Source organism: Macaca thibetana, chromosome 7 (assembly GCF_024542745.1).
Source record: "Macaca thibetana thibetana isolate TM-01 chromosome 7, ASM2454274v1, whole genome shotgun sequence".
NCBI classification, from domain to species: Eukaryota; Metazoa; Chordata; class Mammalia; order Primates; family Cercopithecidae; genus Macaca; species Macaca thibetana.
Window position 1 is genome coordinate 24,647,070 of NC_065584.1, and position 25,002 is coordinate 24,672,071.

General features: G+C 33.8%; 1 long non-coding RNA gene across 1 annotated transcript; it reads right to left on the bottom strand.

Annotated features, from left to right (window-relative positions):
- Window positions 1–810: 810 nt before the first annotated feature.
- Window positions 811–25,002, bottom strand: LOC126958211 (uncharacterized). Its single transcript, XR_007727149.1, has 3 exons — window positions 24,663–25,002; window positions 2,174–2,278; window positions 811–1,034 (listed from the first exon to the last, which is right to left on the bottom strand). It is a non-coding gene; the product is annotated as an uncharacterized LOC126958211 (long non-coding RNA).

Below are 25,002 nucleotides of genomic sequence, written 5' to 3' on the forward strand. Positions count from 1 at the left end.
ATAACATTATATATATATAATGATGCAATGAACATGCACATGCATGTATCTTTATAATAAAGTGATTTACATTCTTTTGGGAATATACCCAGTAATGGGATTGCTGTGTCAAATGGTATTTCTGCCTCTAGGTCTTTGAGGAATTGCCACATTATTCAAAAGAATACATACATGCAGCCAACAAATGCATGAAAAGTAGCTCAACATCACTGATCATTAGAGAAATGCAAATCCAAACCACAATGAGATACCATCTCACTCAAGTAATACATCTTAATAGCAGCCATTTGTACTCGTTCATCAGTGACTTCTTTCACTCAAACTCAAAATCATGTGTGTGGTTTATCTCTGTTCTTACGAATAGGAGTAATTTGTTGTTTTTAATTGATGTACAGTACTTCATTGTATATACAATAATTTATGTATCCAATTCACTTGTGAGGAGCATTGGAAAATTTGACAAAATTGGGGCCAATATAAATGATGCTGCTGTTGACATTCTTCTTTGTATCTTTCAATGCATATATATGGATATACCAGTTGACTGAAACACAGACACATTACAATTTAGAATTTATCCTGTGCGAGTGTGTGTGTGTGTGTACAAAATATTAGGTGACATGTTATTTTAATAGATACTGGAAACAAGTTTTCAGAAGTATTTGTAACATTTAATTTACCCTTAATTATTAAGACCTGTAATTGTTCAACATGCTAGTCAACACACTTAATATTGTCTATTGTCTATTTATTTATTTTTTATTTGTTTGTTTAATTTAAGCAATTATTTATTTTTTATTTTTTGGTTTAACATGTTTTATTACATTTAAGCCTCACACGAAACTTGGTAGATACAAATGTCAAGTCAGTTTACAGATGAGAAAAAAATGAGTCTCAGAGAAGCTTTCCTGTTGCATATCAGGAGATGGCAGGTCTTGGATGGACATGGCAGATGATACCTTCTTGATCATTAAGGTGGGGGAGTTTGGTGTCCAAGCCTGGGGTCAGTGGAGAGCACCACGATGAGGACAGCTCTGTAACCCAAACACAGCAGAGTGCCAGAAAGACCGTGAAAGACTCACACTTGACAGCATCACTTCGGGCCTCCAGGGTCCTGTGGTCAGCTAGAGAGGTGTGATGGTGATACTAGACTCAGGAGACTGAGCTGGCAATTCTGATGAGCGTATACTGGTATGTCTTTGATATCATTGCCTTTTAATTGGCATTTCTCTAATGAAGTACCATTTTGTAAAACTTTATGGTATGATTTAGCTGTGTTCCCACCCAAATCTTATTTTGAATTGCATTTCCCATAATCCCCATGTATCGTGGGAGGGACCTGATGGGAGGTAATTTAATAAGGGGGATGGTTACCCTCATGCTGCCCTAGTGACAGTGAGTGAATTCTCATGAGATCTGATGATTTTATAAGTGGCTTTTCCCCCTTTTGCTCAGCACTTCTTCTTGTTGCCGTCATGTGAAGGACATGTTTGCTTCCCCTTCTGTCATGCTTGTAAGTTTCCTGAGACCTCTCCAGCCATAGGGACCTGTGAGTCAATTAAACCTCTTTCTTTTATAAATTACCTAGTCTCACGTATGTCTTTATTAGCAGCATGAGAAAGGACCAATACGATTCACATATGTGTGTTGACCTTCTAGATACGTTCTTTTTTGAACTGCCTGTGCTATTTTTTGTGTTTGTTTTTTTCTATAAAGTGTTTTTTGTCTTTTTCTTATTGCTTTAAAGATATTCTTTATAAATATTAGATGTAAGTCTTTTGTCAGACGTGTGCATAGCAAACATTTTCTTTCTCTACTTTGCATTTTATTTCTCTGAATAGTTTATTTTGATGGAAAGGAACTCTTAATTCCTTTCTTTAACTACATCCAGCTTATCAAACCTTTCTTTTGTGAATTCTCCACCATTTAAGAAGTATTTGTCCACCCCATGTCATAAGGATATTCTCCTATATTATCTTCCACATGCTTTATGGTTTCTCTATTAAATTTTAAGTGGCAGTGGAAGTCAACCTATTTATAATATGCCTAATCACCTGCATAAAAGACCATTTTGTTCTATTTTGTTTCACAAATCCCCTTAAAACTCTGTTGAAAACTGTAAACGCTCCTCCTATGCTATAGAAAAAACACGGGGGAAGGTTTTACTAGTTACCTTCACTGTTGAAAAATTCATCCACTGGACTTTATCCCCTGCCTCTATGTTGTATGCCTAAAAATGTAGGAAGACTGGAATCCAGGAATGTGTCATCATAGCAACCTAAGAAATAACAGAGTGATTGGATTATTCAAAGGGCACAGAAAATGACTTTTAAAAAAGAAAGGTGGTGGTCTTAGAACAAATAAAATACATTTCTGAAAACCCTTCCACAGGATCAGCAATAAGTTCCTGCAGTAAATAAAAGCTTCAGTCAAAGAGAAATCATTTTTTCATGATTTTGGCAAAAATATGCAGACACTTTCTTTAGGTTACTGCAGTATAAGATACCTTAGATACTGGCCTATATTAATCCAAGCAACAGTAGAGTTTCTCCAGGAGGCCTAAAGGAAACAGATTTAGGGGTTCCACAACTGTCAGAATCAAGAGGCAGTAGACAGTTTCAGCCTTCTCATTTGCTAGAGAGATAAGCAAATATATATCTGAGTTCTCTTAGGAAATATCCCAATATTTATACATAGTAAGAAGAGTTAATTATGGATACATAATGTTTTCTAATCAATTAAACACAAAGTAACTTAGATATAATAAGGCTTTTCTGGAATTTTAGACATGCTCACCATTGTTAAGAAATGCCCCCCCCCCCCCCCCCCCCCCACCCCCCCCCCCCCCCCCCCCCCCCCCCCCCCCCCCCCCCCCCCCCCCCCCCCCCCCCTGTATAATTTACTAAATACTATTGGATAAAATCTATTACTTAAGGGAAATATTTAATGGGTTTAAAAATTGAAATGCTACAAAAATCATTTTTAAAATAATTAAAAGTAAGAAAAAAGGTTGTGTTGAAAATGTATAACATAAATTGAGCAAGATTTTAGCAACTTCAATAGAATAACTGTTAATTATTTTAAAAAACAAGAGATGGCTGCAGTGTTTGAATGATGAGTTAATGAAACACAACAGGTGATTTAAATAAATTATGAACGTACATTAAAACTTTTGGCTGGCACAATCATCATTGCTATAATTATTCCTAATAGATTTAGAGTTTAGAGAACTGGTTACTCAAACATGTCTGTGTTTGTGTGTGGAAAAAAGAAAAACAGGATGTAAAATGCAGGAGAACTTCAACTCACTAAACATTTCAAAACAAAGATGTAGGAATTTGAAGTACTTGAGGCAGCAAATGTTTACCTTGCCATTCCATATCAGGCATGCAATAGCAGACATAGCATTCATGTATTCATTCCTAATGAATACTAATAGATGATTTCACCAGTCAAAATCAATGAAAATCAGATAATTTAGAGAATGCATGGAGTGTACCAACAAAATATATTCCTGACAACACAGAAGGAAATACTCTTGAGCAACTAAACTTCTACAGACTCCTCCAGAAAAATAGTATTAATGTAATTATGCAAGAAAAACTTGGAGATTTGGGGACAATATGTTAATAGGAATGAGATCTGTAATGATATGGAAAATATGAACTCGTGAGTTAGTCAATTAACTCATGAGCAGAATGGTATAGCTCAAAGAATCTGAGTTCGAGAGACCAATAGGTCTGTTTGGATAATAGCTTTCTCAGTGTTTAGTCTCTCAGGTACAGTTTTCTCACATATAAAATCACTGTAAAAAAATGCCTACATTGCAAAGCTGTTTTGTGAGCTGTAAATATATAAAGTGCCTGAAGATGCAGTCAATGCATGAACACTCTCATTAGGACTAATAATGTCCTTCTCTTTTCATGAATATCTTTTGTGTCCATGAAATGGGGAGAAATCCTTGAAATTCCTGTCAAACTTGAGAACTCTGGGAAGAAGTAAAATATGACCTTAGGCTATTAAATCTTAGAAAATAAAAATCTAACAACTTCCAATTCAGTCTTCTGCCTGCTACCTACCTGCCATGTGGCCTAGAGGTGCTAAAAAAGCATTTTATCGAAATGCTGGTGTTCTGACCACTAGCAGCAACCTTATTTTCATTGCTTAGTTGACTGGAAAGGGTCGCCATCCATACATATTGCAATTTTGATATTGCAGAGTCACATTGCAATTGTTCTACGAATTGCTTCTGGTGGTCACAATTGTTCATCTTTATCAGTCAGACCCAGAGCTCAACAGGGCCATTGTGAAACTGCAGGTGAAATCCGTTCCCGGCCTTCTACATCAGTCCCCAGTGACCCTCAGTCTCAAACCACCACGTAGGATGTTCTGTTCGAGGCACTTATACGCTCATGGGCCTCATGAATTATCACCGACAAGAAATACATTTATTTCCATGTGAATTCCATCATTAACAGTGCTATAAATAATGGTAAGCCAGAGGAAAAATTTTTAATTGGAAGCACATGGGCAAGGATTTTAAGTTTCCTTCTATTTCATCAGGGTGATTTTATTTCCATGGGCATTCATTATCGTACCTGACAACTGATGGCTTTATAGGTGATTTTATTGGAGGTTTCAGAGAAGACTTAAACAGGCAGAGATTAGCAAAGTAACAAGTGACGTTGTCAAGCAGGGAGGTGGTCATCACTGCGTAGGCAGAGAAAGGGGAGGAAAGGTGAAGAGTCTACCACTCATCATTTTTTTTTCACACGGAAGCAATGTGAAGGTTGATAAGATGGAAAAATGGCATTAGACAGAGTTAATGAGAATAGCTAATAGAAAAAGTGGTTCTACAATTGAAACATACCTCGAAATTTCACACAACAAAGTGGTAACCAGGTCACATTGCCGAGAGCACTGAGCTATGTGAAACTAAAGCAGAAAAGCAAAAAGTCCCACTGCCAAATTTACTTTCAGGCCTCTGCTGAATGGCCATCTTTCAGCCCAGAGCCAGGAATTGATTCTCTGGCATCTCTTTTCTCAATATTTTGAATTTGGATGTATCAATTTGTGAGCACTTGAACCATAAGCAAATATATGCCTAAGAGGTTCTTGTTTTGTACAAGCATGGAGTGAATCATTCATCATTTATATTTTATTTTAACAAGGTAAATGAGACAAGACAATGATCCTGTACATGCTCACATTTATATAACTAATTTATCTTTCATGTGCAGATTTTTAGACTAATAGTTGCCCTGAGATGCATCCCATTCCTAAATCACATGTAAAATTATTTGGGAGTAGGCTTGTGGTATGTACCAATCAATGGAGTAGTTTCAAAAATCCAAAATTTAGAAATGATAGAAATAAAAGCAAGTATTTACTGATTATGGATTTTCATACCTATTATTCATAGCATTATGTTTTCATGCATATACTTAGACTTAATATTCAGCACAACAATATGCAGTAGTTACTCATATTTTAACAATAAGGAAACAGGCTAAAATGGCATAAATGTTAACCATTTCTCCAGCCAAAGAAATATAAACTGGTATGAGAGATACTTGATCCCCAAATTATCTGATTATAAAACCCATAATCTTTTCAACTACTTCAAACTTGGTAAGTGACTGATACCATGACAGACATTCAGGGAATTGTTGGAGCAAAATAAAACTTGTTTTATCAAAATAATAAAAATGTGTGTATTTTAATAGGGTATATTATATCCTGTTTTATTAAGATATTTCTCAGTTATCAGAAAATCTTCCTATAATTAGACAGACAGTCAAAATGGAATAGCAAATAAAAACAATTTGAAAGACCTGATAATAACTTTAATGATGCATTATGTAGGTGCTTCATATTTTATTTTTAAAAAGAGTAGAAAATGCTATCCAGAAACCACAAACCATGTGAAATCTGCCTTTTGCTTCAAAACAAATATTTCTATAAAGACAAAAAATTAGTGATGCTTTGAGATGTATTTTCAGAGTTTTAAAGCTACCAATTTTATTTTTTGAAGAACAGAGCCTAAGACTTAATAGTTATGCAAAAGATAAATCATCTAACCATGTAATTAACTCAAAATTACAATGGCAATAAAGGTACAGTTAAATTCATATTGATATATGAAATTGTATAGAATGTTAATACACTTAATTGACATTTAATAAGATAGCTGCAGCAAGTTAATTGGATATCAATTTACGTAGTTCATAAATGTCATTTTTTAAATAATTAAGCTCATATCCTGAAGTTAATGTTCATATAGTTTACCATGAATTATTAACATATATTTATTTATATATATATAATGTGTTTCAGTCTTCCACATGTCTTTTAATCAAAAAAAACATTTATTTCTTATTTATTTATGCTTGTCAGTTAATGTGCAGAAACATAATACATTAATTTTCATCATTACAACTGAAATCAAACTTACATGGCCACTTACTATTGTTCCTTAAAGCCTGCAGAATACACCCAGTTAAAACTAAAAATCTTTTCTTCTTATCAAGTTCTTGAAAAAGACCTCAAATTTACTCTTTTCTCTAAGCTTACTTAACTCTCCTTCACCTATAAGAAATTTCTTCTTGCTGTCTCCTCCTTTTGGGTCTTGGAAACTGTGTCCTACCAATAACTACTATTTAATTTTATGGCCTTGGAGTTGCTGGGTAAAGATGAAAAACAATAAGGCTGATGCACAAATGGTTCCTTCTTTATTTCATAATCAAGTAGAGAAAAATAAACATAAAGTTTAAAATATTACAATAGGTATAATTTCATCAGCAATATTATGTCACAGACTTGGAAAAGTTAAGGCCATACCTATTGGTCCAGCTAGATAAGCTAGACAAGATATCAAAAAGAATTGCCCTAACTACGTCAGAACACAACGTTATCTGAATCTAGCTGCCCATATTAAGAGCAAGATGAAAACCAAATCAGCTAGCAACTCTTCAAATGTAGTGTGAGCAAAACATAACCAAAGGAATAGAAACTACTTCAATAAAATAGTTCTCTAAAATTGTACCATCTGATAAGGATTAGGTGATAGTTTGAATTCAATGAAATAAGTGTATAATGCACATTAATTATGAAAAATGCATGAGATTTTGTTTTTAAAGCAGCACCAAGGGAAAACATTGAGTATAAAGTAATCATGCATTGGAAACAACAAATAACAAAATAGACATGGCCAAATATTAGTTAATTTAATCAAAAACATATTGCACAGAAAAAAATGATGCAGTTGCTGTGAAGGGTTAGAAAAAAGAGACTAAAGCAATTCAGGAAAAGATGACAAATACAAAGACCATAGGAAACTAATGTAACCTACAGTTTACTTGTATCCTGAAATTGACATGTCAATGTATTTGTTATGAATATATTGTATCTATTATATACACAAGGGACAAATATATGTATTGTGTGTGTGTGTGTGTATGTGTGCAAAATATATATCTATCTCAATATATTTTCTATGGACTGAATGTGTCCCTTCAAAATTTGTATGTTCAAGTCATAGAACTCACAATCATGTTTGGAGATAGAGTTTTGAGAGATAATAAAGTTGAGATTAAATCATGAGGGTGTGGCCGCCAACATAAAATGTGATATTGGAAATCTTGCATTCCTTTTCTTCCTCTACCATGTAAGGACACAGTGAGTGAGAAGGTAGCCTTCTGCAAGCCAGGTGGACAGCCCTTACCAGAATCTCAACATGCTGAACCTTCATCTTGGACTTTCCAGCCGCTAGAACTGTGAGGAATACGAGTTTCTGTTGTTCTGTTGGCCTGGTCTCTGGTATGTTGTTATGACAGCCTGAGCTAACTAATACAAGGTTTAACACAAAAAATTCAGAAAGAAAATATGGAAAAATTGTTAGGAAATTAGTCATTGGCTCTATATGGTGAAAACACACATTGTATGTATGACAACAAAAATGATTTGGAGTACTCAACATCAAACCATCTTGTTGTTAAGCTATTGAACTTCAGAAACAATAGTAAGAAAGGCAGTATGTAGGCATCGAGGAAGAAAAAACAGATAATGTATTTTTAAAGGAGCATAATATGTTCTAGGTCATTACCTCAATACGGTTATAAAATTTGGTTAACTTACTGCATTAACTTACTGCATTAACAACAATATCATCACAAATAAAGGTATTGTTCAGGCCTCCAGGTGGAAAAGCAAGTAGCCAACAAGAGTTGAAAAATAGACTGACCTCATCTTTCTCTTCTATAGTATCTATAGTAAGAATATAAAGAGTCAATGGCTATATACAGAGGTGGAGACCAAACAAACGGGTTACCCACAAATACATGCCATCAAGCACCCTTTATAACATATAGGCAATAGCTAGACATTTAAGATAATAAAAATGAGACTATTGTATCATTGAGGTCATATGGTCTTTAAAAAATGAAGAAAAAGGAAAGTTATTTGAGGATGCAATCAAGTCAAACAATAATGAATTGAAATAAATAAGCAGGCAATCAAGTCAAACAATAATGAATTGAAATAAATAAGCAGGTAATTGAAAGGTGATGTATACAAGTGGTACAAGAATCAAATTTATTTAAATATCAAACTAAGATTAAATAACTGAAAAAGTGATTAGATAATAAATGTAAATATTAAAATCCCTGACAAGGTGAAAAGTATCAGCATTAAAATTGGTAGATAAAAGGAAGGAGGCAGAAGGTGTGAAAAAGAGAAGATGATGCAATCTTTCATGAAAGAATATGTATTAATACTGTGAAACTCAAATTATTTGGTTTAAAAAACTCATTATTTAACAGTTTTTTAAAAGTTATAAATGACCTTTTAGCTAGTATTTTTTTGTGTGATGAAAACATAATTTGTAGTTTGGCTATTTCTTCCTATGTCATACAGCTTTTTTTCCATTTGATTAAATCAAATTATGAATAATTCAATAAAGTGAATGCTGTTTTAACAATAACAGGTATAGTTTGACTCAATTCTTACAACTGTTTTTCTATCTATGCATCCATCTTGCAATTAATCTTTTTTTTACATTTGGACATCAATAATTATCTAGAATTATGACCACTGAATTTTAATTCTCATTGTGTTAGAGTAGTATAGAATTATACCTTTTTGAATTATTCAGAGCCTAATAATCAAAGTGTATTGATTGTATACATTATTCTAAAGTAAATACATAAATCCAGAAATTAATTTACCTTCCACTACCACTAACTGTAGTGACATGTTGATATATATCCTTTTACTATATATTCAGGGAGTATGAAATAGAATATCCTGAATATATTATCTGTCGAGGACACAAAGCCTTACCTACATTTTCCAAACTCTGTATCATAATTTGAATTTACTTGCACATTCTCTGTTGGAATCTTCCATTTTTAATACATCTCATATGCAACTTCTTTTTAAGAAAGCCTTCTCTCATTTCTTTTTGAAATTAGTTTTTTCACCTTTAGGGTTCTCAAAGCATATTTTTTACTCAAGTTACATTAAAATATAACTGTTTTAATATATTCTGTAAAATATAAATTCCTTAAGAGAAGGGACCAAATCTTAATTGTTGCATTATCTGTAAAGCTCATTCAGTAATTTTTCATAGTTCAATAAACATTTTCTTAGCTATGATATAATAAGCTTTGTTAACATTGCTAGTCAAGTATATATTGGTTTTGTGTTTCTGTGTATTTACAACAAACACAAATGTAAGGTGTAATCAAGTATATTTTTAAAATTTTTATAATTGCCTATTCTAATTACACAAGTTTTAATGCATGCCTTTCTACAATGTGTGCTTGTGTTTCCATTACAGCTAATGGTCTGGGAATTCCACTTAAGCACTATTTTGCTGTACTGCTTGCAATTCCTTTATGTGTTTGGATGTAAATTTTAATTTTTTTAAAAGCAATTTGCCATTTGGATTTTTCATTAATTCATACTGGACTCCTCTCTCTTGAGTCTTGTGGCTAGAAAAAATATAGAGTGAGTATACCACACTGTAGCACTGTTGCTTAACTGATGCTAATATGAACATCAAGGGATTTAAAGGCCACCATTCATTCCAGGTATGTCTCTGCATTATACCCACCATTTGACTAATGCAACTAAAATATATCTCTTTTTTTTTTTTTTTTTGAGACAGTTTCACTCTTGTTGCCCAAGCTGGAGTGCAATAGCGTGATCTCAGCTCACTGCAACCTCCACCTCCCAGGTCCAAATAATTCTCCTACCTCAGCCTCCTGAGTAGCTGGGATAACAAGCACGTGCCACCACACACAGCTGATTTTGTATTTTTAATAGAGATGGGGTTTCTCCATGTTGGTCGGGCTGGTCTTAAACTCCCGACCTCAGGTTATCCACCCACCTCGGCCTCCCAAAGTACTGGGATTACAGGCGTGAGCCACCACACCCAGTCCAAAATAAATCTTTTTAATGGCATAATTTGTGACTCCCATGACAGAGGAAGAGGATTTCCTGTACTTACAAAAAGGGTTGGTTGAAAGTAAATTAGATTTTGTTGAATAAACCAAAAAGAAACTACCCCAGATACAATACAACTTTTGGGAAATCGGCTTATATAAGACAAAACACTGGCACATGATGCGCTGATTTATTTTAGGACTGAATTTTCCTGTGTGAATAATATCAAACAAAATGGAACTTGCCATAGCTACATATTAATTTATTGCCAGTTTACAAACAAGTGAATTTTCTTTAAGGAGAAATAGAACTGTTTTGGTTTTGGTATAAATCTGACTAGAACATATTATTTTAATTTTTGTCAAATTGACTTGATTTTCAATATTTTGAAATAAGAATACTGTGTATATGAAACCATTTTTGTTTTTGTTTTTGTTTTTCCTAAGAAATCAGAGTATCTTGAGATATTGGCTCCATTTTCCTATATGTTAAAAATTGCAGAGTTGAGTAGTGAGAGCCTCCTTTGGAAGATATATAAAATCTCCAGTTTGCCAAACACTCACCATGCCCTCTTTCTGTAACCAAAATTCGTTATCATTTGAGATACTTTAAAAAAAATTAATAGACTTTATGTTTTAGAACAGTTTTAGATTTATAGAAAATTTGAGCAAATAGGACAAAGTTCCCATATTTCCCTTTCTATGCACACAATTTTCCCTATTATTAACAGCTTGCACTAGTGTTGTACCTTTGTTACAATTCATAAATCAATTCTGATGTGTTATTATCAACTAAAGTCTGTAGTTTAAGTTTTATTCTTCACATTGTACAGTTGCATGAGTTTCAACAAATGCATGATGTCATGCATTCACCGTTACAGTAACACACAGAATTGTTTCACTATCCCTAGAATCTCTCTTGCTTCACCAATTCATTCTCCTCCCTTTCCCTGAAACCCACAGTAAACATTGATATTTTCACTCTCTAGATTGTCTTTTCCATAATCTCATATAATTAGAATCATACAGTATATAGCCTTATCACATTAGTTTCTTTCACATAGGAATTCATATTTAAGATTTCTCCATATATGTTCATAATTTGGTAGCTTTGTGTGTGTGTGTGTGCACACACATGTGTTTTTAATTATTAAATAACATTTTATCCGATGAATGCAGCACAGTTTGTTCTGCTTGGTTTAACAAAGTCCTTAGTCTGATGATGTACAAACATCTTAGTTGCTTCTACTTTTTGACAATTATCACCAAAGCTGCTATGAACATTTGCATACAAGATTTTTTGTGGACTTAAATTTTGAAATTAGTTGGGTAACTGTCAAAGAGCACAACTGATGATTGCATGGTAAGACTGTTTCAATTTTTTAAGAATTGATGAATTATCTTCCAAAATGGTGGTAGCATTTTAAAGTTTAAAACAACATGTATATTTTTGTCTCACAGATCCTGTAGATCAAGAGTCTGGAATGTATTAGCTGGGGTTTTGCTCAAGGCCTCACAGTGCTGAAATCAATATGACATCCTGGCTAGGGTCCTATCTGAGGCTCAGGGTTTTCATAAGGTTTATTCAGATTGTAGACAGAACTTAATTCCTTGCAGTTGTGGGACACAGGTTCAATTTTTTATTCTTTTCTATTGGTCAGAGGTCACTTTCAGCTCTTAGATGCTGCCCAGAGTTCCTTGCCATAAAACTGCCCCCATAGATCCTCTCACAGCTTACCTGTTTGTTTTTCTCAAAGCCAACAGGAGGATTGCTCTCATGATTTGAACCTCTCTGATTTCAGAAAGGGACCAGTTCTTTTGAAGGGCTCATCTGATTAGGTCCGGCCCACCTAGGATAATCTCAGTTTTGATTAACTCAAGATGAACTGAATTAAGACTATAATTATATCTGCAAAATCCCTTCACCGTTAACATAAAACATGATCTAATTATGCATGTGACATTTATCATATCTTTAGTCCTGCCCACAGTGAAAGAGAGGGGATTATACAGAGATTGTGCACCAAGGTGTGGAGATTTTGTTGGTTATCTCAGAATTCTGCCTACTTTTAAAGAACAATGAGTAGAAATGGAACTGCATAGCATGCACACACATACTTTCATATTTAAACCAAGTGTTTATATATTTGAACTGCTTTACTGGTTAATTTCACTTGAAGTACCCTGCAGACATTTCACTGGAGCCAGTTGTTGACCTCTTATTTCTATCAGATTAGTCTAACCTCTTTGTGTATTTTCCGCTTAGAGGAGGAAAACAATATTGTTTTCACTGAAAATATCAGTTGCTTTTTTTTCTTCTTCTTCTTAGAACCCCTTGTCATTTATTGCATAAACAGAAACACAAATTGCTCACTCTGATCTGACCCTTGCACTTCTCTTTCCATTTAAAGAAGAGCTTTACATTGGTGATCGACAGAATAATTTCTCTCCGTATATGTCCCTTTAGTAGTATGTGTTAGGACTTTGTTGAAGCAAACAGATTTTTCACACAATTTTGGATCTCCCTTCCTTGTTAGAAATACAGAAACAATGAAAAATGTGCCTTTTCCCAAGGAAAAACTCTTCACTCCATTATGGGGCTTTCTTTCCTTCTGACCTGGGTGTCCTGTCATCTGGCTTAATATTTTCCTCATGTGTCCCTGTCTTGCATATTGAAACACAACATTTTAATTGTATGCGGCTGAATTAATGAGACTTTATTGAAAGTTTAACATGGTAATTTGAGTACCGAATGCTACAAAAACATATTTATTTTCCAAGCAACGCTTCTTTATCTTTTTCCCAAAGGGGAAGATTTATTTCTCTCAGTATGCTTTACCCTGCTCCAGATTGTAATATTTTTCATTTTGGGGACCCTCCACCTGTGTCTCTTTCTGGGGTTTCCAGGAAACTTAAGGAAGGAGTCAGCCTTTTAATCAGCCAGAGTGGGGAGGATGTAATTCCCCACAGGTCCTCTGACTGTTGGATGGCTGAGAGGTAAGGTGAACTCATTCATTAGGGAAGCTTCCCCATGCCTTCCTGTTGTTTATAATCAGCTTGTTTAAGAGTAACATTTTCAGTGATTTGCAGTGATTACCAATTTTGAAGTGATTACCAATCCCCAGAGAAAAACTAAAGACGTTTTGATTTTTATTTTACTTTTTTTTTCCCTTCAGTGTCTCTGCTATGCTAATATTTTACAACAAGGTGAAACTTAAGAGGAGAATCCTTCCATAAATGGCATGGTGATATTTAGGATTTGGAATACTGTGGCATGTGCCCGAACTGGCAAGAAAGGAAGAAAAAAAGATGGGAGTTAAAGGAGAAAGCCAAGACCGATTGAATTCAGATCATTATTAAAATGTTTCAATACAAGAAAGGAAACGGTCCAACCAATGGCAAAGAAAGCAGTACATGGCAAGAAACACGAACCTGAACATGAGGAACATGTGTGACAAACACTCTTGGGGATACTAGTCCAACATTTTAAAACATTTTAATATTTTAAAAATAAAATCAGAAAACTTATTTTTTCTATTTCTTTAAACACTTATTAGACTAGATTGATTTATTTTCCAAACAAAAATAATTTGGAACTTGGCTAATTTAATATTCCTTTCAACATTTCTAAATCTAAATCAGATTCCTCACGACTGTTTTGGCAAAGCAAACTCCTTGGTATTTGGTGGACATTCAACCTCTTCAAATAATACTTATTTATAAAGCAAATGCGCTAGTTGTTTGAGAAATGAATAGTAAGTATGAAATACAATGACTGAATAGAATGCATTTTCAAACTCGGGAAGATCAGAACCAAACATACAAATATTAAACAATATAAAATTCAGAAAATAATGTGGAAGAATCATGTATTGCTTATTATCTTTCTCAGTTCATTAAAACATGATTCATCAAGAACAAAGTAGGAAGTGAGAACAGCTCCTCAGAAACACGATTATCAATTCATGTATCTTAACATCTGATTGTAAAAGTTGAGTCATTCTTTTGGAGAACATTGAAGAGAGTCTTCATCTTCTGCTACTCAACGTGTGGTTCACGAACCAGTTACATTGGCATCAGATGGCAGTTTGTTGGAAATGCTGAATCTCAGATCAGAATTGCATTTCAGCAAATTCCCAGATAACTTGTGTGCACCTTAAACACACTGGATAATCCAAACTACATAATACTATCTTGATTTTACCTAAACTAAATCACTTACCATATATACCTGTGCATATTTGACTTTTTCTCAGTGATGTATCGCAAACTTACCACATGACAGACCTGTGTTAGGAACTTAATAAATAATTGCTGACTAGTTACTGGAATAGCTTGCTAGGATAATCTGTTCCTTTCATCCATTGACTGGTATTGACTCTATATGTATTTTATGATATATTTTTACACAGCCACAGAATTCCTCTGTATTGTGAAAAGAAATATTTAGAAAATTAGTGGAGAATACATGCAGCTATCATTTATTCCTCATTATTGCCACTTTTTGAGGCTGATTTAGAAATACTTGACTTCTTTCTAGTCTCGGGCATGCAGTACAATAATTATTTTCAAGTATTACATTTGTGTCACAACCCAGGGACCAAAGCTAGGGCAAATTTAGTATCAAGTACAAATGTTTAAGAATGACTACAAATACCAAAGATAATCTTTTGCAGTTTTCTCAAATGAATCATTGGATTTAATTTCCATTATAATAAATCATTCAAGTTGAATAGTGTTACACTTCTTAAAATAAAGCAAGCCTCTGACCTTTTGACTATCAAATGATTTTATATTTAGTAACTTTAATTAAGGAAATTAAATTCATTTAAGCAAAATTTTGAAGGAAAATTGTTCAACTTAATGACATTCAAATCTTACTAATATCCAGCCTGGGGATCGCTGAGATTCAATATCCAAAAGATACATTAGCCTATCTCCTGCCAGTTCAATGTCATTACATATAACATATAATTTAAGTATTTTTCACATCCTCTCCTTTTATAATGTCTTGACTAAAAAGGTTTCTGGCAAGTACAACCTTTTTCATGACTGACCTTCTAAGGCTAGTTATGTATAACCAGCATACAAATCAAACTGAACATTGATTACGATATTAATATTCTCACAGAGTCATATGAATTCACAATTCTCCTCCTTCCTAGGTTAGGGGCAATTCACACATTCATCACACTTATTTTAGGCTTCACATTTATTTAGGCTTCCTACGTATTTGTTGTAAAAACTGACATCTTAGCTATTTTCTCATGGAACCATAGAATTTCTGAATGAAAGAAGTCTAAAGAAAATCTAGGCAAACACCTTTATTTTATATCAGGAAATTGTGATCTAGAGATAAAACTCAATGGCATGTGCCCAACACGTTGTCCGTAGTCAAGCTGAGATTGAAAGAAAACAATAACCTACAGATAAATATAATGCCTTTCCTTTTACATATATGATGCTTTTATTATAAATAATTTGATTGTTGGATTTCTTCTAATTAAGTACTTTTTAGTTGTTCCCATCATTATTTTGTTATACATTCTGAATAAAAATGACAGTCAAGAAGGTTCTGTGTGACCATTTCAGCCAAGGAAACTGGAGATAAAGACTAAAGACTCAGACTGGGAGGATTCCAGAATGGCAGAGAGAGAAACATGAAAATCTCTTCCCAAAACTTAATGACAAAACCTGATGAAGTTATCAAAACCAGGTCGGTAAATTGAGGCAAACAACAAACTGAAAGTCCTTTATTCAAGACACATCACTGAACTCCAGGTAAGAATAATGGGAGGGAGTCTGCAGTTCATCAGTGGGGGCTTCCTACTCTTAATCTACCCTCCCCACCAACCTTCACATTGCAAAAAGCAACAGAATTTGCTGCTGGAAGGGGCAGACTGAATGAAAGTGGAACAGAAAAAAAATCCATACTCCTGGGCATTGGAAACTGTAGGAATATCAATGAAGGATGAATGGAAAAGGCCAATGTTGCAGTTAGCACTTCCTTGTTTTCTGGGACCACAGCATTTTCAAGGCTCATCTTGCACTTTTCTTTCCTCAACAGAAAGTCAGCCATTTCTCCAAGGAGCTCTGGGTTCTTCTACGGGAGGGTAAGCCTTTAGAAAACAAAATCTGGAAGTTAGGTGTGCTCTCTGGTTGTTTGGGTGACAATGCCAGTCTAGTACCCTTGTCCTAGTCAGTTATTCAATATTTTGCCTGGAGGCTTTTGTGAAATTAAATAGTTTTATAAGTCTTAGATTTGATTATTGTTGCTTAATTTTGCACAAATACTCACATTCCCTTTTAATATATTCACTTAGGCCTTTTGGGGAGTTGTCTTGGATTATAGATTTAAATATTTGTTTTTTAGGGCCTCTGATTATTTGTGTTGTTATTATTTTATTAGCCTTCCATTTTTACCACTTTATCTCTGACTTTTTCACCTCTTTTTTAACCTCTGTTTATTTTTATGGTGTTAACTTTCCTTAAAGGCTTACTCAATTTTCATTCAAATCCATTTACCTTGGACTTTTTGTAAATTATTCTTCATGTTGAAGATGATTATGTTCCTGTCTTCCAACCAACCTTCTTTCAATCAACATTTTAAAAAATATTTATTTCTTTTTTTAAAAAAATTTGAATTTGTAATTGATGGTTTCTAATTTTCCCAAATACTATTCTGGATATACTCAAATCAGTTTAAATATACTAAATTTAGTTTGGATGGATGAATGTTATCAGCTAAGGCGTGTTTGTTCCATGTTTTCTGAAATCTTCTTGTAAGTTTTAATGATATTATTAATTTTTGTCTATTCGTTTTGTGGATTTGGAATGTTTACATGATTCTTAATTCAATAATTGTTTTTTTCTTTAGTGTCCTAATATATAAAATTTGCTTCTTTTTTTTTTTTTTCACCATCCAACTGCCAAGTGATACTTATTCATACCATTTAAGTTTTCTCCCCTAGTGGTTATACTTTTCAAAGATGGGCTTCTCAAACAGCATGTGTTTTTAAGTACTCTGATCTACCAGGATACTTTTTCAATATTTGCATACAAACGGTGGAGGTACTTTTTTTGGAGCAGTAACGCGCCATATTTGAGAAAAACTACTATGTCCTCTTTTCCATCTTTCATGGAGTTTTTCTTGGACTAACCTTGTTCATGTCAAAGACTTGTGGCAAAAGTGTGAGATATTGCTTCTTGGTATTTCATGTTTTACTTCTTTTTTTTAATATGCAGATAATTTAAAATTTGAACTATTTCTTTGTCTTCAGGCATGCTGAAAGAATGTTGTTTTGGTATTTTTGTGTATCCTTGATACTCTGTTTTAAATTTTAAATAGTATTTGGGAGCATGGGTTTAAACTGCTGCCATTATTTTTGGTTCCCTGGGAGATATCTTGTTTATGATATACATTACTAGAAATAAGGGTGAATATTATTACTAGTATTATTATTACTGCTTCCTTCAATAGTGTATTATTTTCAGATATATAATTATATACCAAACGTATATGTAATTATATACATTAATTTAAATATATTTAAAATTATATTATATATTATAAAATAAATATATTTAAGTAATAAAAAAGTATTTAAGTAATAAGAAAATAATATAATTTTCTTATTTGATTTCTAAATTTTTAGAATAACTACTCATGAATTAGTGATACATGACATTTGTTTAGATCTTTCTTGAACTTAGCTACTATGTATGTTATGTTATTATTTGTCTATCTTAACAAACTGTTACTAGTCCTAAAAATAATTATTCCACCTTTAAATCTGGCCTTTCTTACTGGAATTATGATAAGTTTACAGATTAAACTTACAAACTAAAACTTCTGTAGTTTTAGTTTCTTTTAGTTTCTTTCTTTTAGTTTACAGACTAAAATTTTTCACTTTCAATTTCTTGTATTAATACTTTTGTTTAAAAATATATATGCTTCATGTTTTTCCTTTCTATATTAATATTTAGAAACTGAAAATTTCTAATATATCTTATGCTTTATTTATGTGAAGTTAAATAATTGGTTTGATTTTAATATCTCTCTTTCATAGTACAGCAATTTATAAACCCTTTGAGGTTAGTTATTTTTAGAAGATAATATATGCCATACTGTCTACAAACCATCCTGGGAAATAATTCGTAGTACCTAATTTGATAAAACCCTAATTTCTGAAAGCACCGTGGTTAGTTCTGTCTTGGGTATATAAAGATAAATAAAACCTTTTTCTACCTTCAAGGCTACAGAATAGTCACATAAACAATGCTTTAGGTGGATGAGAGAAAAAAATTACATGAAAATTAAGAGATTTTTAAAAAGTTCTCTGTAAACTCCAATAACTAATTTTGACAAAGTAGATAACTTGAAGCTTCAAGATAGTGGACCAAGAAAACACGGGGCATTAGCAGACTAGAGAGTGAGCAAACGCCAAACAGGAGTGAAACACACGGATTTAAAAATATATAATTAATTCAGACCAAAAAAAAAAATGGCTTGAATGACTCAAATATCAGGTAGCTGTTGTCCAATTGTGGAGGATATTAGAGGTCATGCAAGGAAGTTTAAATTTTGCTTAAAAAAACTTTATTGAGTTATGATGGATGTACGAAACTCTACATATTTAATGTACAAACCTTGATGAATTTGTAGATAAGTGTATACCCACGGAACCATCACAACAATCTACACTATAAACCTATTCATCGCCTCCAAAAGTTTCTTCTGCCCTCCTTATTACATTTTTGTGATAGGACATGTAACATAAGATTGACCCTCAGTGAACTTTTAAGTATACAGTACAACATTGTTAAGTACAGACATTATGCTGTACCGCATATCTCTAGGACTTATTCATCTTGCATATCTGAAAGTTTGTACTCTTTGACTAATACCTATTCATTCCCTGCCAACTCCTGGGAACCACCATTCGACTCTCTGTTTCTTTGAGTTCAACTAGCTTAGATTCCTCAAACAAATGGGGTCACGGAGAATGTGTCCTTCTCTGTGTAGCTTATTTCACTTAGCATAACCTCCTCCAGGTTCATCATGTTGCCACAGATGGAAGGATTTCCTTCTTTTTTATAAGACTGAATAGTAGTCTATTGTATGTATATCCAACATATTCTTTACCGATTCATCTGTAGATGGACATTTAGGTTGTTTCCACATCTTGGCTATTGTGAATACTGCTGCAATTAATTCAGTAGTGCAGATATCTATCTAGTTGAGACCCTGATTTTAATTCCTTTGGATATATACCCAGAATTGGGATTGCTGGATCATATGGTAGTCTTATTTTTAATTTTTTGAGAAACTTCCGTACTGTTTTCTACAATGGCTGTATTAGTATGAGTTCCTGCTAACAGGATGCAATGGCTCCCGTTCTTTACATGCTCATCAACACTATTATCTTTTGTTGTATCTTTTTTTGATAACAGCAATTCTAACAGATGGGCAGTGATCTTGTTGTTTTGATTTGCAATTCTCAAACGATTGGTGATGTTGGGCACCTTTTTAGATACTTGTAATAAATTTTACTTATTTGACAGTTGAGAATTTCAAATAAAGGTTAATTTTGTTCTTACATTTTATGAAGATCAGTTTGTTGCCAGTGTAGAGAGAAATTCAGAAGAAAAAGAGGCAAGGGAGTCAGGAAGTTTTACCATAATGCAGACAAGAGTAAATGAGCACTGCATTATAAGCATTGGTTATATTATTCCTCCTGAAATACATTGCTCTTAAACATTTAATGTAAGTTGAAGGTCACATTATAATTCAAATATTTTAAAAAATTATAAAATATACTTACTTCAGAAATGTAATTTTACATATTAATTGACAACCATAATGTGTGTGTATTTTCGCAATTTACTGTACTAATTATAAGCTATCTTCTCAAATCTTAATCATAAATGTGTTTTTTTAATCCATCATGCCTAGTAATATAAACATAAAGGAAATTAAAATCACAACATTGAGAGAGTAACCTTGGAAATAAGGACAGTGTGAAAAAAATAGTTTTATTATATATATTTCAGTCATTTTATTAGAAAATCTATCTTTGTTTTAAAAAGTAACTAACCATCTTATATTGACCACTATAATCAAGATTGAAAAATATATTATATATTTTCAACTTGTCACTCAAGTTTGACATAACAATGCATACAAATAAAACATTAAATTATGTTAATATGTGGAGATATTTAGGATTTTCATACAAAAGATGCTCATGTATTTTACATAAAATTATACAATAAATTAGCATGCACAATTGATAATGGTGACAGTGATTAAATTATGTTTAAATTTATAATACAAGATGAATAAATCATTCATCACCCATCTGGTGAATGTTTCAAATGTGGTCATAATCAGCATGCCCCTATGCCTCTTTAAGACAACAAGACTACATACATTTCAAGAACGTAGTATGCCATAGAGGCTTCAAGTCTCAGTTCTACTATGATACCACCTGGCTTTATCAATTACTAACTTTATGCCTAATGACAAGTTAGTTAACCTGTCTGTGGCTTAGTATTTTTAGCTATAAAATGGGACAAAAATAAAAATCTTATTTGAGGTAATGATTAAACAAAATGAATTATGTAAGACCCTTAGATTCATGCCAGACACAGAGATTAGCAATTATGAAAGTTAAGTAGAAGACCTAGGAGAAAAGAGAGTGCTCATGTACCTATGGAATCATGTATTTGCAGATTCAAAACTGAAGGCATTTCTTCCACACCAGAACCTGCATTTACTTATGGGTTTTGGAATTTTCTTCTGAGTATTCTTTTTCTTTCCTTTTGCTCTTTAAAATGTAGTTATTCTGTAACCGTAAGGATTTTTTTTTCTTTTTTTTTTTTTTTTTTTTTTTGAGACGGAGTCTCGCTCTGTCGCCCAGGCTGGAGTGCAGTGGCCGGATCTCAGCTCACTGCAAGCTCCGCCTCCCGGGTTCACGCCATTCTCCTGCCTCAGCCTCCCGAGTAGCTGGGACTACAGGCGCCCGCCACCTCGCCCGGCTATTTTTTTGTATTTTTTTAGTAGAGACGGGGTTTCACTGTGTTAGCCAGGATGGTCTCGATCTCCCGACCTCGTGATCCGCCCGTCGCGGCCTCCCAAAGTGCTGGGATTACAGGCTTGAGCCACCGCGCCCGGCCAACCGTAAGAATTTTCAATGAAAATTAGTTAAACTGGGTGTTTTTCCTCATTGATTTAGATGCTCTAATTACTGAAGATAAAAAGGCATTAAATGTAAGTCTTAAGCTGAATTATAGTGTAGCAAAATACAGCCTATACTGTATTACTTTGCCATTTATTTAGCAGCTGTTGTGCAGTTATTCTGTAATCATTAGAATTTTTAATGCTTAAATTATTTGGTTACCATGCACTCTGAAAACAAGTTAGGCTGAAGAGGGTACAATATTAGAAAGGAAATCCCACTTAAAAGGTATTGATTACCAACTCCCCCAAAAAGCTCACTTTATTAGGCCACTGTGTAGTAATGGAGAACACCAACTTAGAAGAGTGTTTGTAGTATCTCAAAGTGAGAAAACTAGAGAAGGGTGTATATGGGATATTAGAACCTGAGCTGAATAAGGTGTGTCTTGAAAAGTGGGGAAGTGGTTGGATTTGAGAAAGATTAGTTGGTGGATAAAATACTGCTTGGTCATAGTATGTTTTAAGGCAGGACCAGTGAAGTCACCTGTCCCAGAATTGTTTAACTCATGGACAGTGAATTATTTCATCTTCAAAAGGAAGCCTATAATTTATAGAAAGAGTCAGAGAAAAGATTCATCTGGGATAAATCCACAATGGTCATATAGGATGGACACATCCTGGCATTGTGCAAGGCACAATTCACTTATATAATGTAAGTGGTGACATCAAAGCTGAAGAGCCAGAGAAGGTCTAAAAAGACAAATCCATGGGAGCAGACAGGCAAAAATAGCAGGACAATAAAAGAAGCTATAGGATGTTAGAAGAGTTTAGGTGGAGCACGTTTGTCAGGGAAAATTCTAAATATCAAATATTTAGTGTAAGAGTATATGGAACAACTATGTCATAAATTTGTCTCCAAAAGCATTTAGCGGAGTGTCCAATATAGATTATGTACTAAATAAATGCTTACTGATTAATTGATTGAAAAGTAGTTATTTAAAGATAAATTTTCTCTCTCACACACACACAAACAGTATGAATGTATACAGTTTTACTATGGTTCTTTGCCAATGCAGGTGATTTAGATAGCTATTCTCTTCAAAATAGCCTCCATTCTTTCTGATAGTTCTCCCATAAGAAAGGACAACCCAAGAGATGGAACCCAAATTTGAAATCGAATTGATTATGTCAAAAGTCCTGCTTGCTCTATTTTCCCTGTAAGAACATCCTACAAGTCAATTTGAATATAGGAGAAAATTAAAACATAAAAATGTATCAAAGCTACTGTAATCAGAATTACTATACCTGAATGCAATCAAGTGTTGATTGATGCAAGCGTTCTTTTCCATTTCTAGAAGTTTCAGTGATATAAAGATAGTTATATGTCAGTTATTGGAAAATGAGAAAATTTTAAATAGGAGAAAATATTTCATAAACAATTCATTCAATAGATGGTTTTGTAATGAAGTAACATTCCTTATGGCTAGTTAGGGTTATTTTCTCATTTAGTTGAACTGGGTGTTATTTCCTCATTCATTTAAACATTCTAAGTACTGAAGATAAAAAGATGCCTTAAATGTAAGTCTTAACCTGAATTACAGTGTAGCAAAATACAGCCTATGCTGTATTATTTTGTCATTTATTTAGCAGCTGTTATGCACCTATGTATTCATTTTGTCCTAGGGGAAATGCTGAGATAAGTACGTCATGACTCATTATCTTTCTTAAGGGAAATCAATTAAGTTTCTGGAAGAGAAGATAAACATATAGAAAATCCCAGAGAACAGCATTATGAGGCAGTTTTAAATAACTCTTAATAATGGCTGTAGAGAAAATGATCTTGTCCTTAAAATGAGGGATGCATGATAAAATTATAGCAAAAACAAATGGAAACAAACGGAAATGGTAGTGCAAGGACTTGCAGGTCAGTGTCTTAGTCCATTTTGTACTGCCATAACAGATAGTTAAGACTGGATAATTTCTTTTCTCTTTTTATTTTCTTGAGACAGAGTCTCACTCTGTCACCCAGGCTGGAGTGCAGTGGCACAATCTTGGCTCACTGCAACCTCAGCCTCCAGGATTCAAGCAATTTTCCTGCCTCAGCCTCCTGAGTAGCTGGGACTATAGGCGTACACCACCACTCCCAGCTAATTTTTGTATTTTAAGTAGAGATGGGGTTTTACCATGTTGACCAGGCTGTTCTCGAACTCCTGACCTCAGGTGATCCACCCACCTCAGCCTCCCAAAGTGCTGGGATTGCAGGCTTGAGCCACTGCACCTGGCCAAAACTGGATAATTTATAAAGAACAGATGTTTATTTGGCTTATAGTTCTAGAGGCTGGGAAGACCAAGATCAAGGAACCACACTGGGTAAGAGCCTTCTAGCTGTGTCATCCCCTGGCCAAAGGCAGAAGAGTAAAAAAGCAAGCACAAGAGAGAGTGAGAGGAAGAGGGCCCAACACATTGTTTTAATGAAAATCCTTTAAGCTGTTGTCCTGTGATAAGTCCTCCACTCCCACCACAAAAACATTAATCCATTTGTGAGGGCAGAGCCCTCATGGCCTTATCATGTCTTAAAGGTCTCATCTTTTGATACAATTGCACTGGGGACTGAGTTTCCAACACATGAGCTTTGGGGGACACAGTCAAACCACATCAGACAGAAAGCTATGAGTTCAATTCAGATTTCTACCACTTCTGAATAAACATGGTCAAATTATGTAAGTTTTCTGGATCTTGGGTTTCTCCTCTTTAAAAGAAGAATAATTATTCCCAACCAAGCTAAAGTTGTGCAAATTAAATGACGTAAGTCATATAAAATGTTAGCTATGGTACCTAGTAAACAGCAGGAACTCAGAAATGATAACAATTACTTACTTTAGATCATACTGTGTGCCAGGCATTGGACTAAAATCTATTTACATATTTTATTCCCCCCACCTTTTTTTTTTTTTTTTTTTGCAATTTTATTAGAGTGATCCTTCATGAGGTAGGCATACTTAATTTACAAATAAGAAAACTGAAATGAAGTTACTTACAGTCATGCTAGCCTGAGATCAAACAGCCAGAAAAAGAAGAAATAGCTTTAGTTTGCTTCTCATTCAAGAAAGAGCTGGCATTCTTACTTCTAGTCAACAGCACTTCTTATTATGGTTGCTAAAGGAATGGTTGAATTAACTTATAGATGAATATCTACTTGCTGAGTCCTAATATAACCAAGAAGATGATAGCTTTTCTCCATCCAATCTTCAAAGTAAAAATAGGTAACTATAAAATGTATCACCTATTTCATCTTCCATTTCGATGAAATTCATTTCTCAGATTCCGTCTTGCCACATGCCAGCTATCACATGTTCATCCTATTTTTTTTCCTCTTAT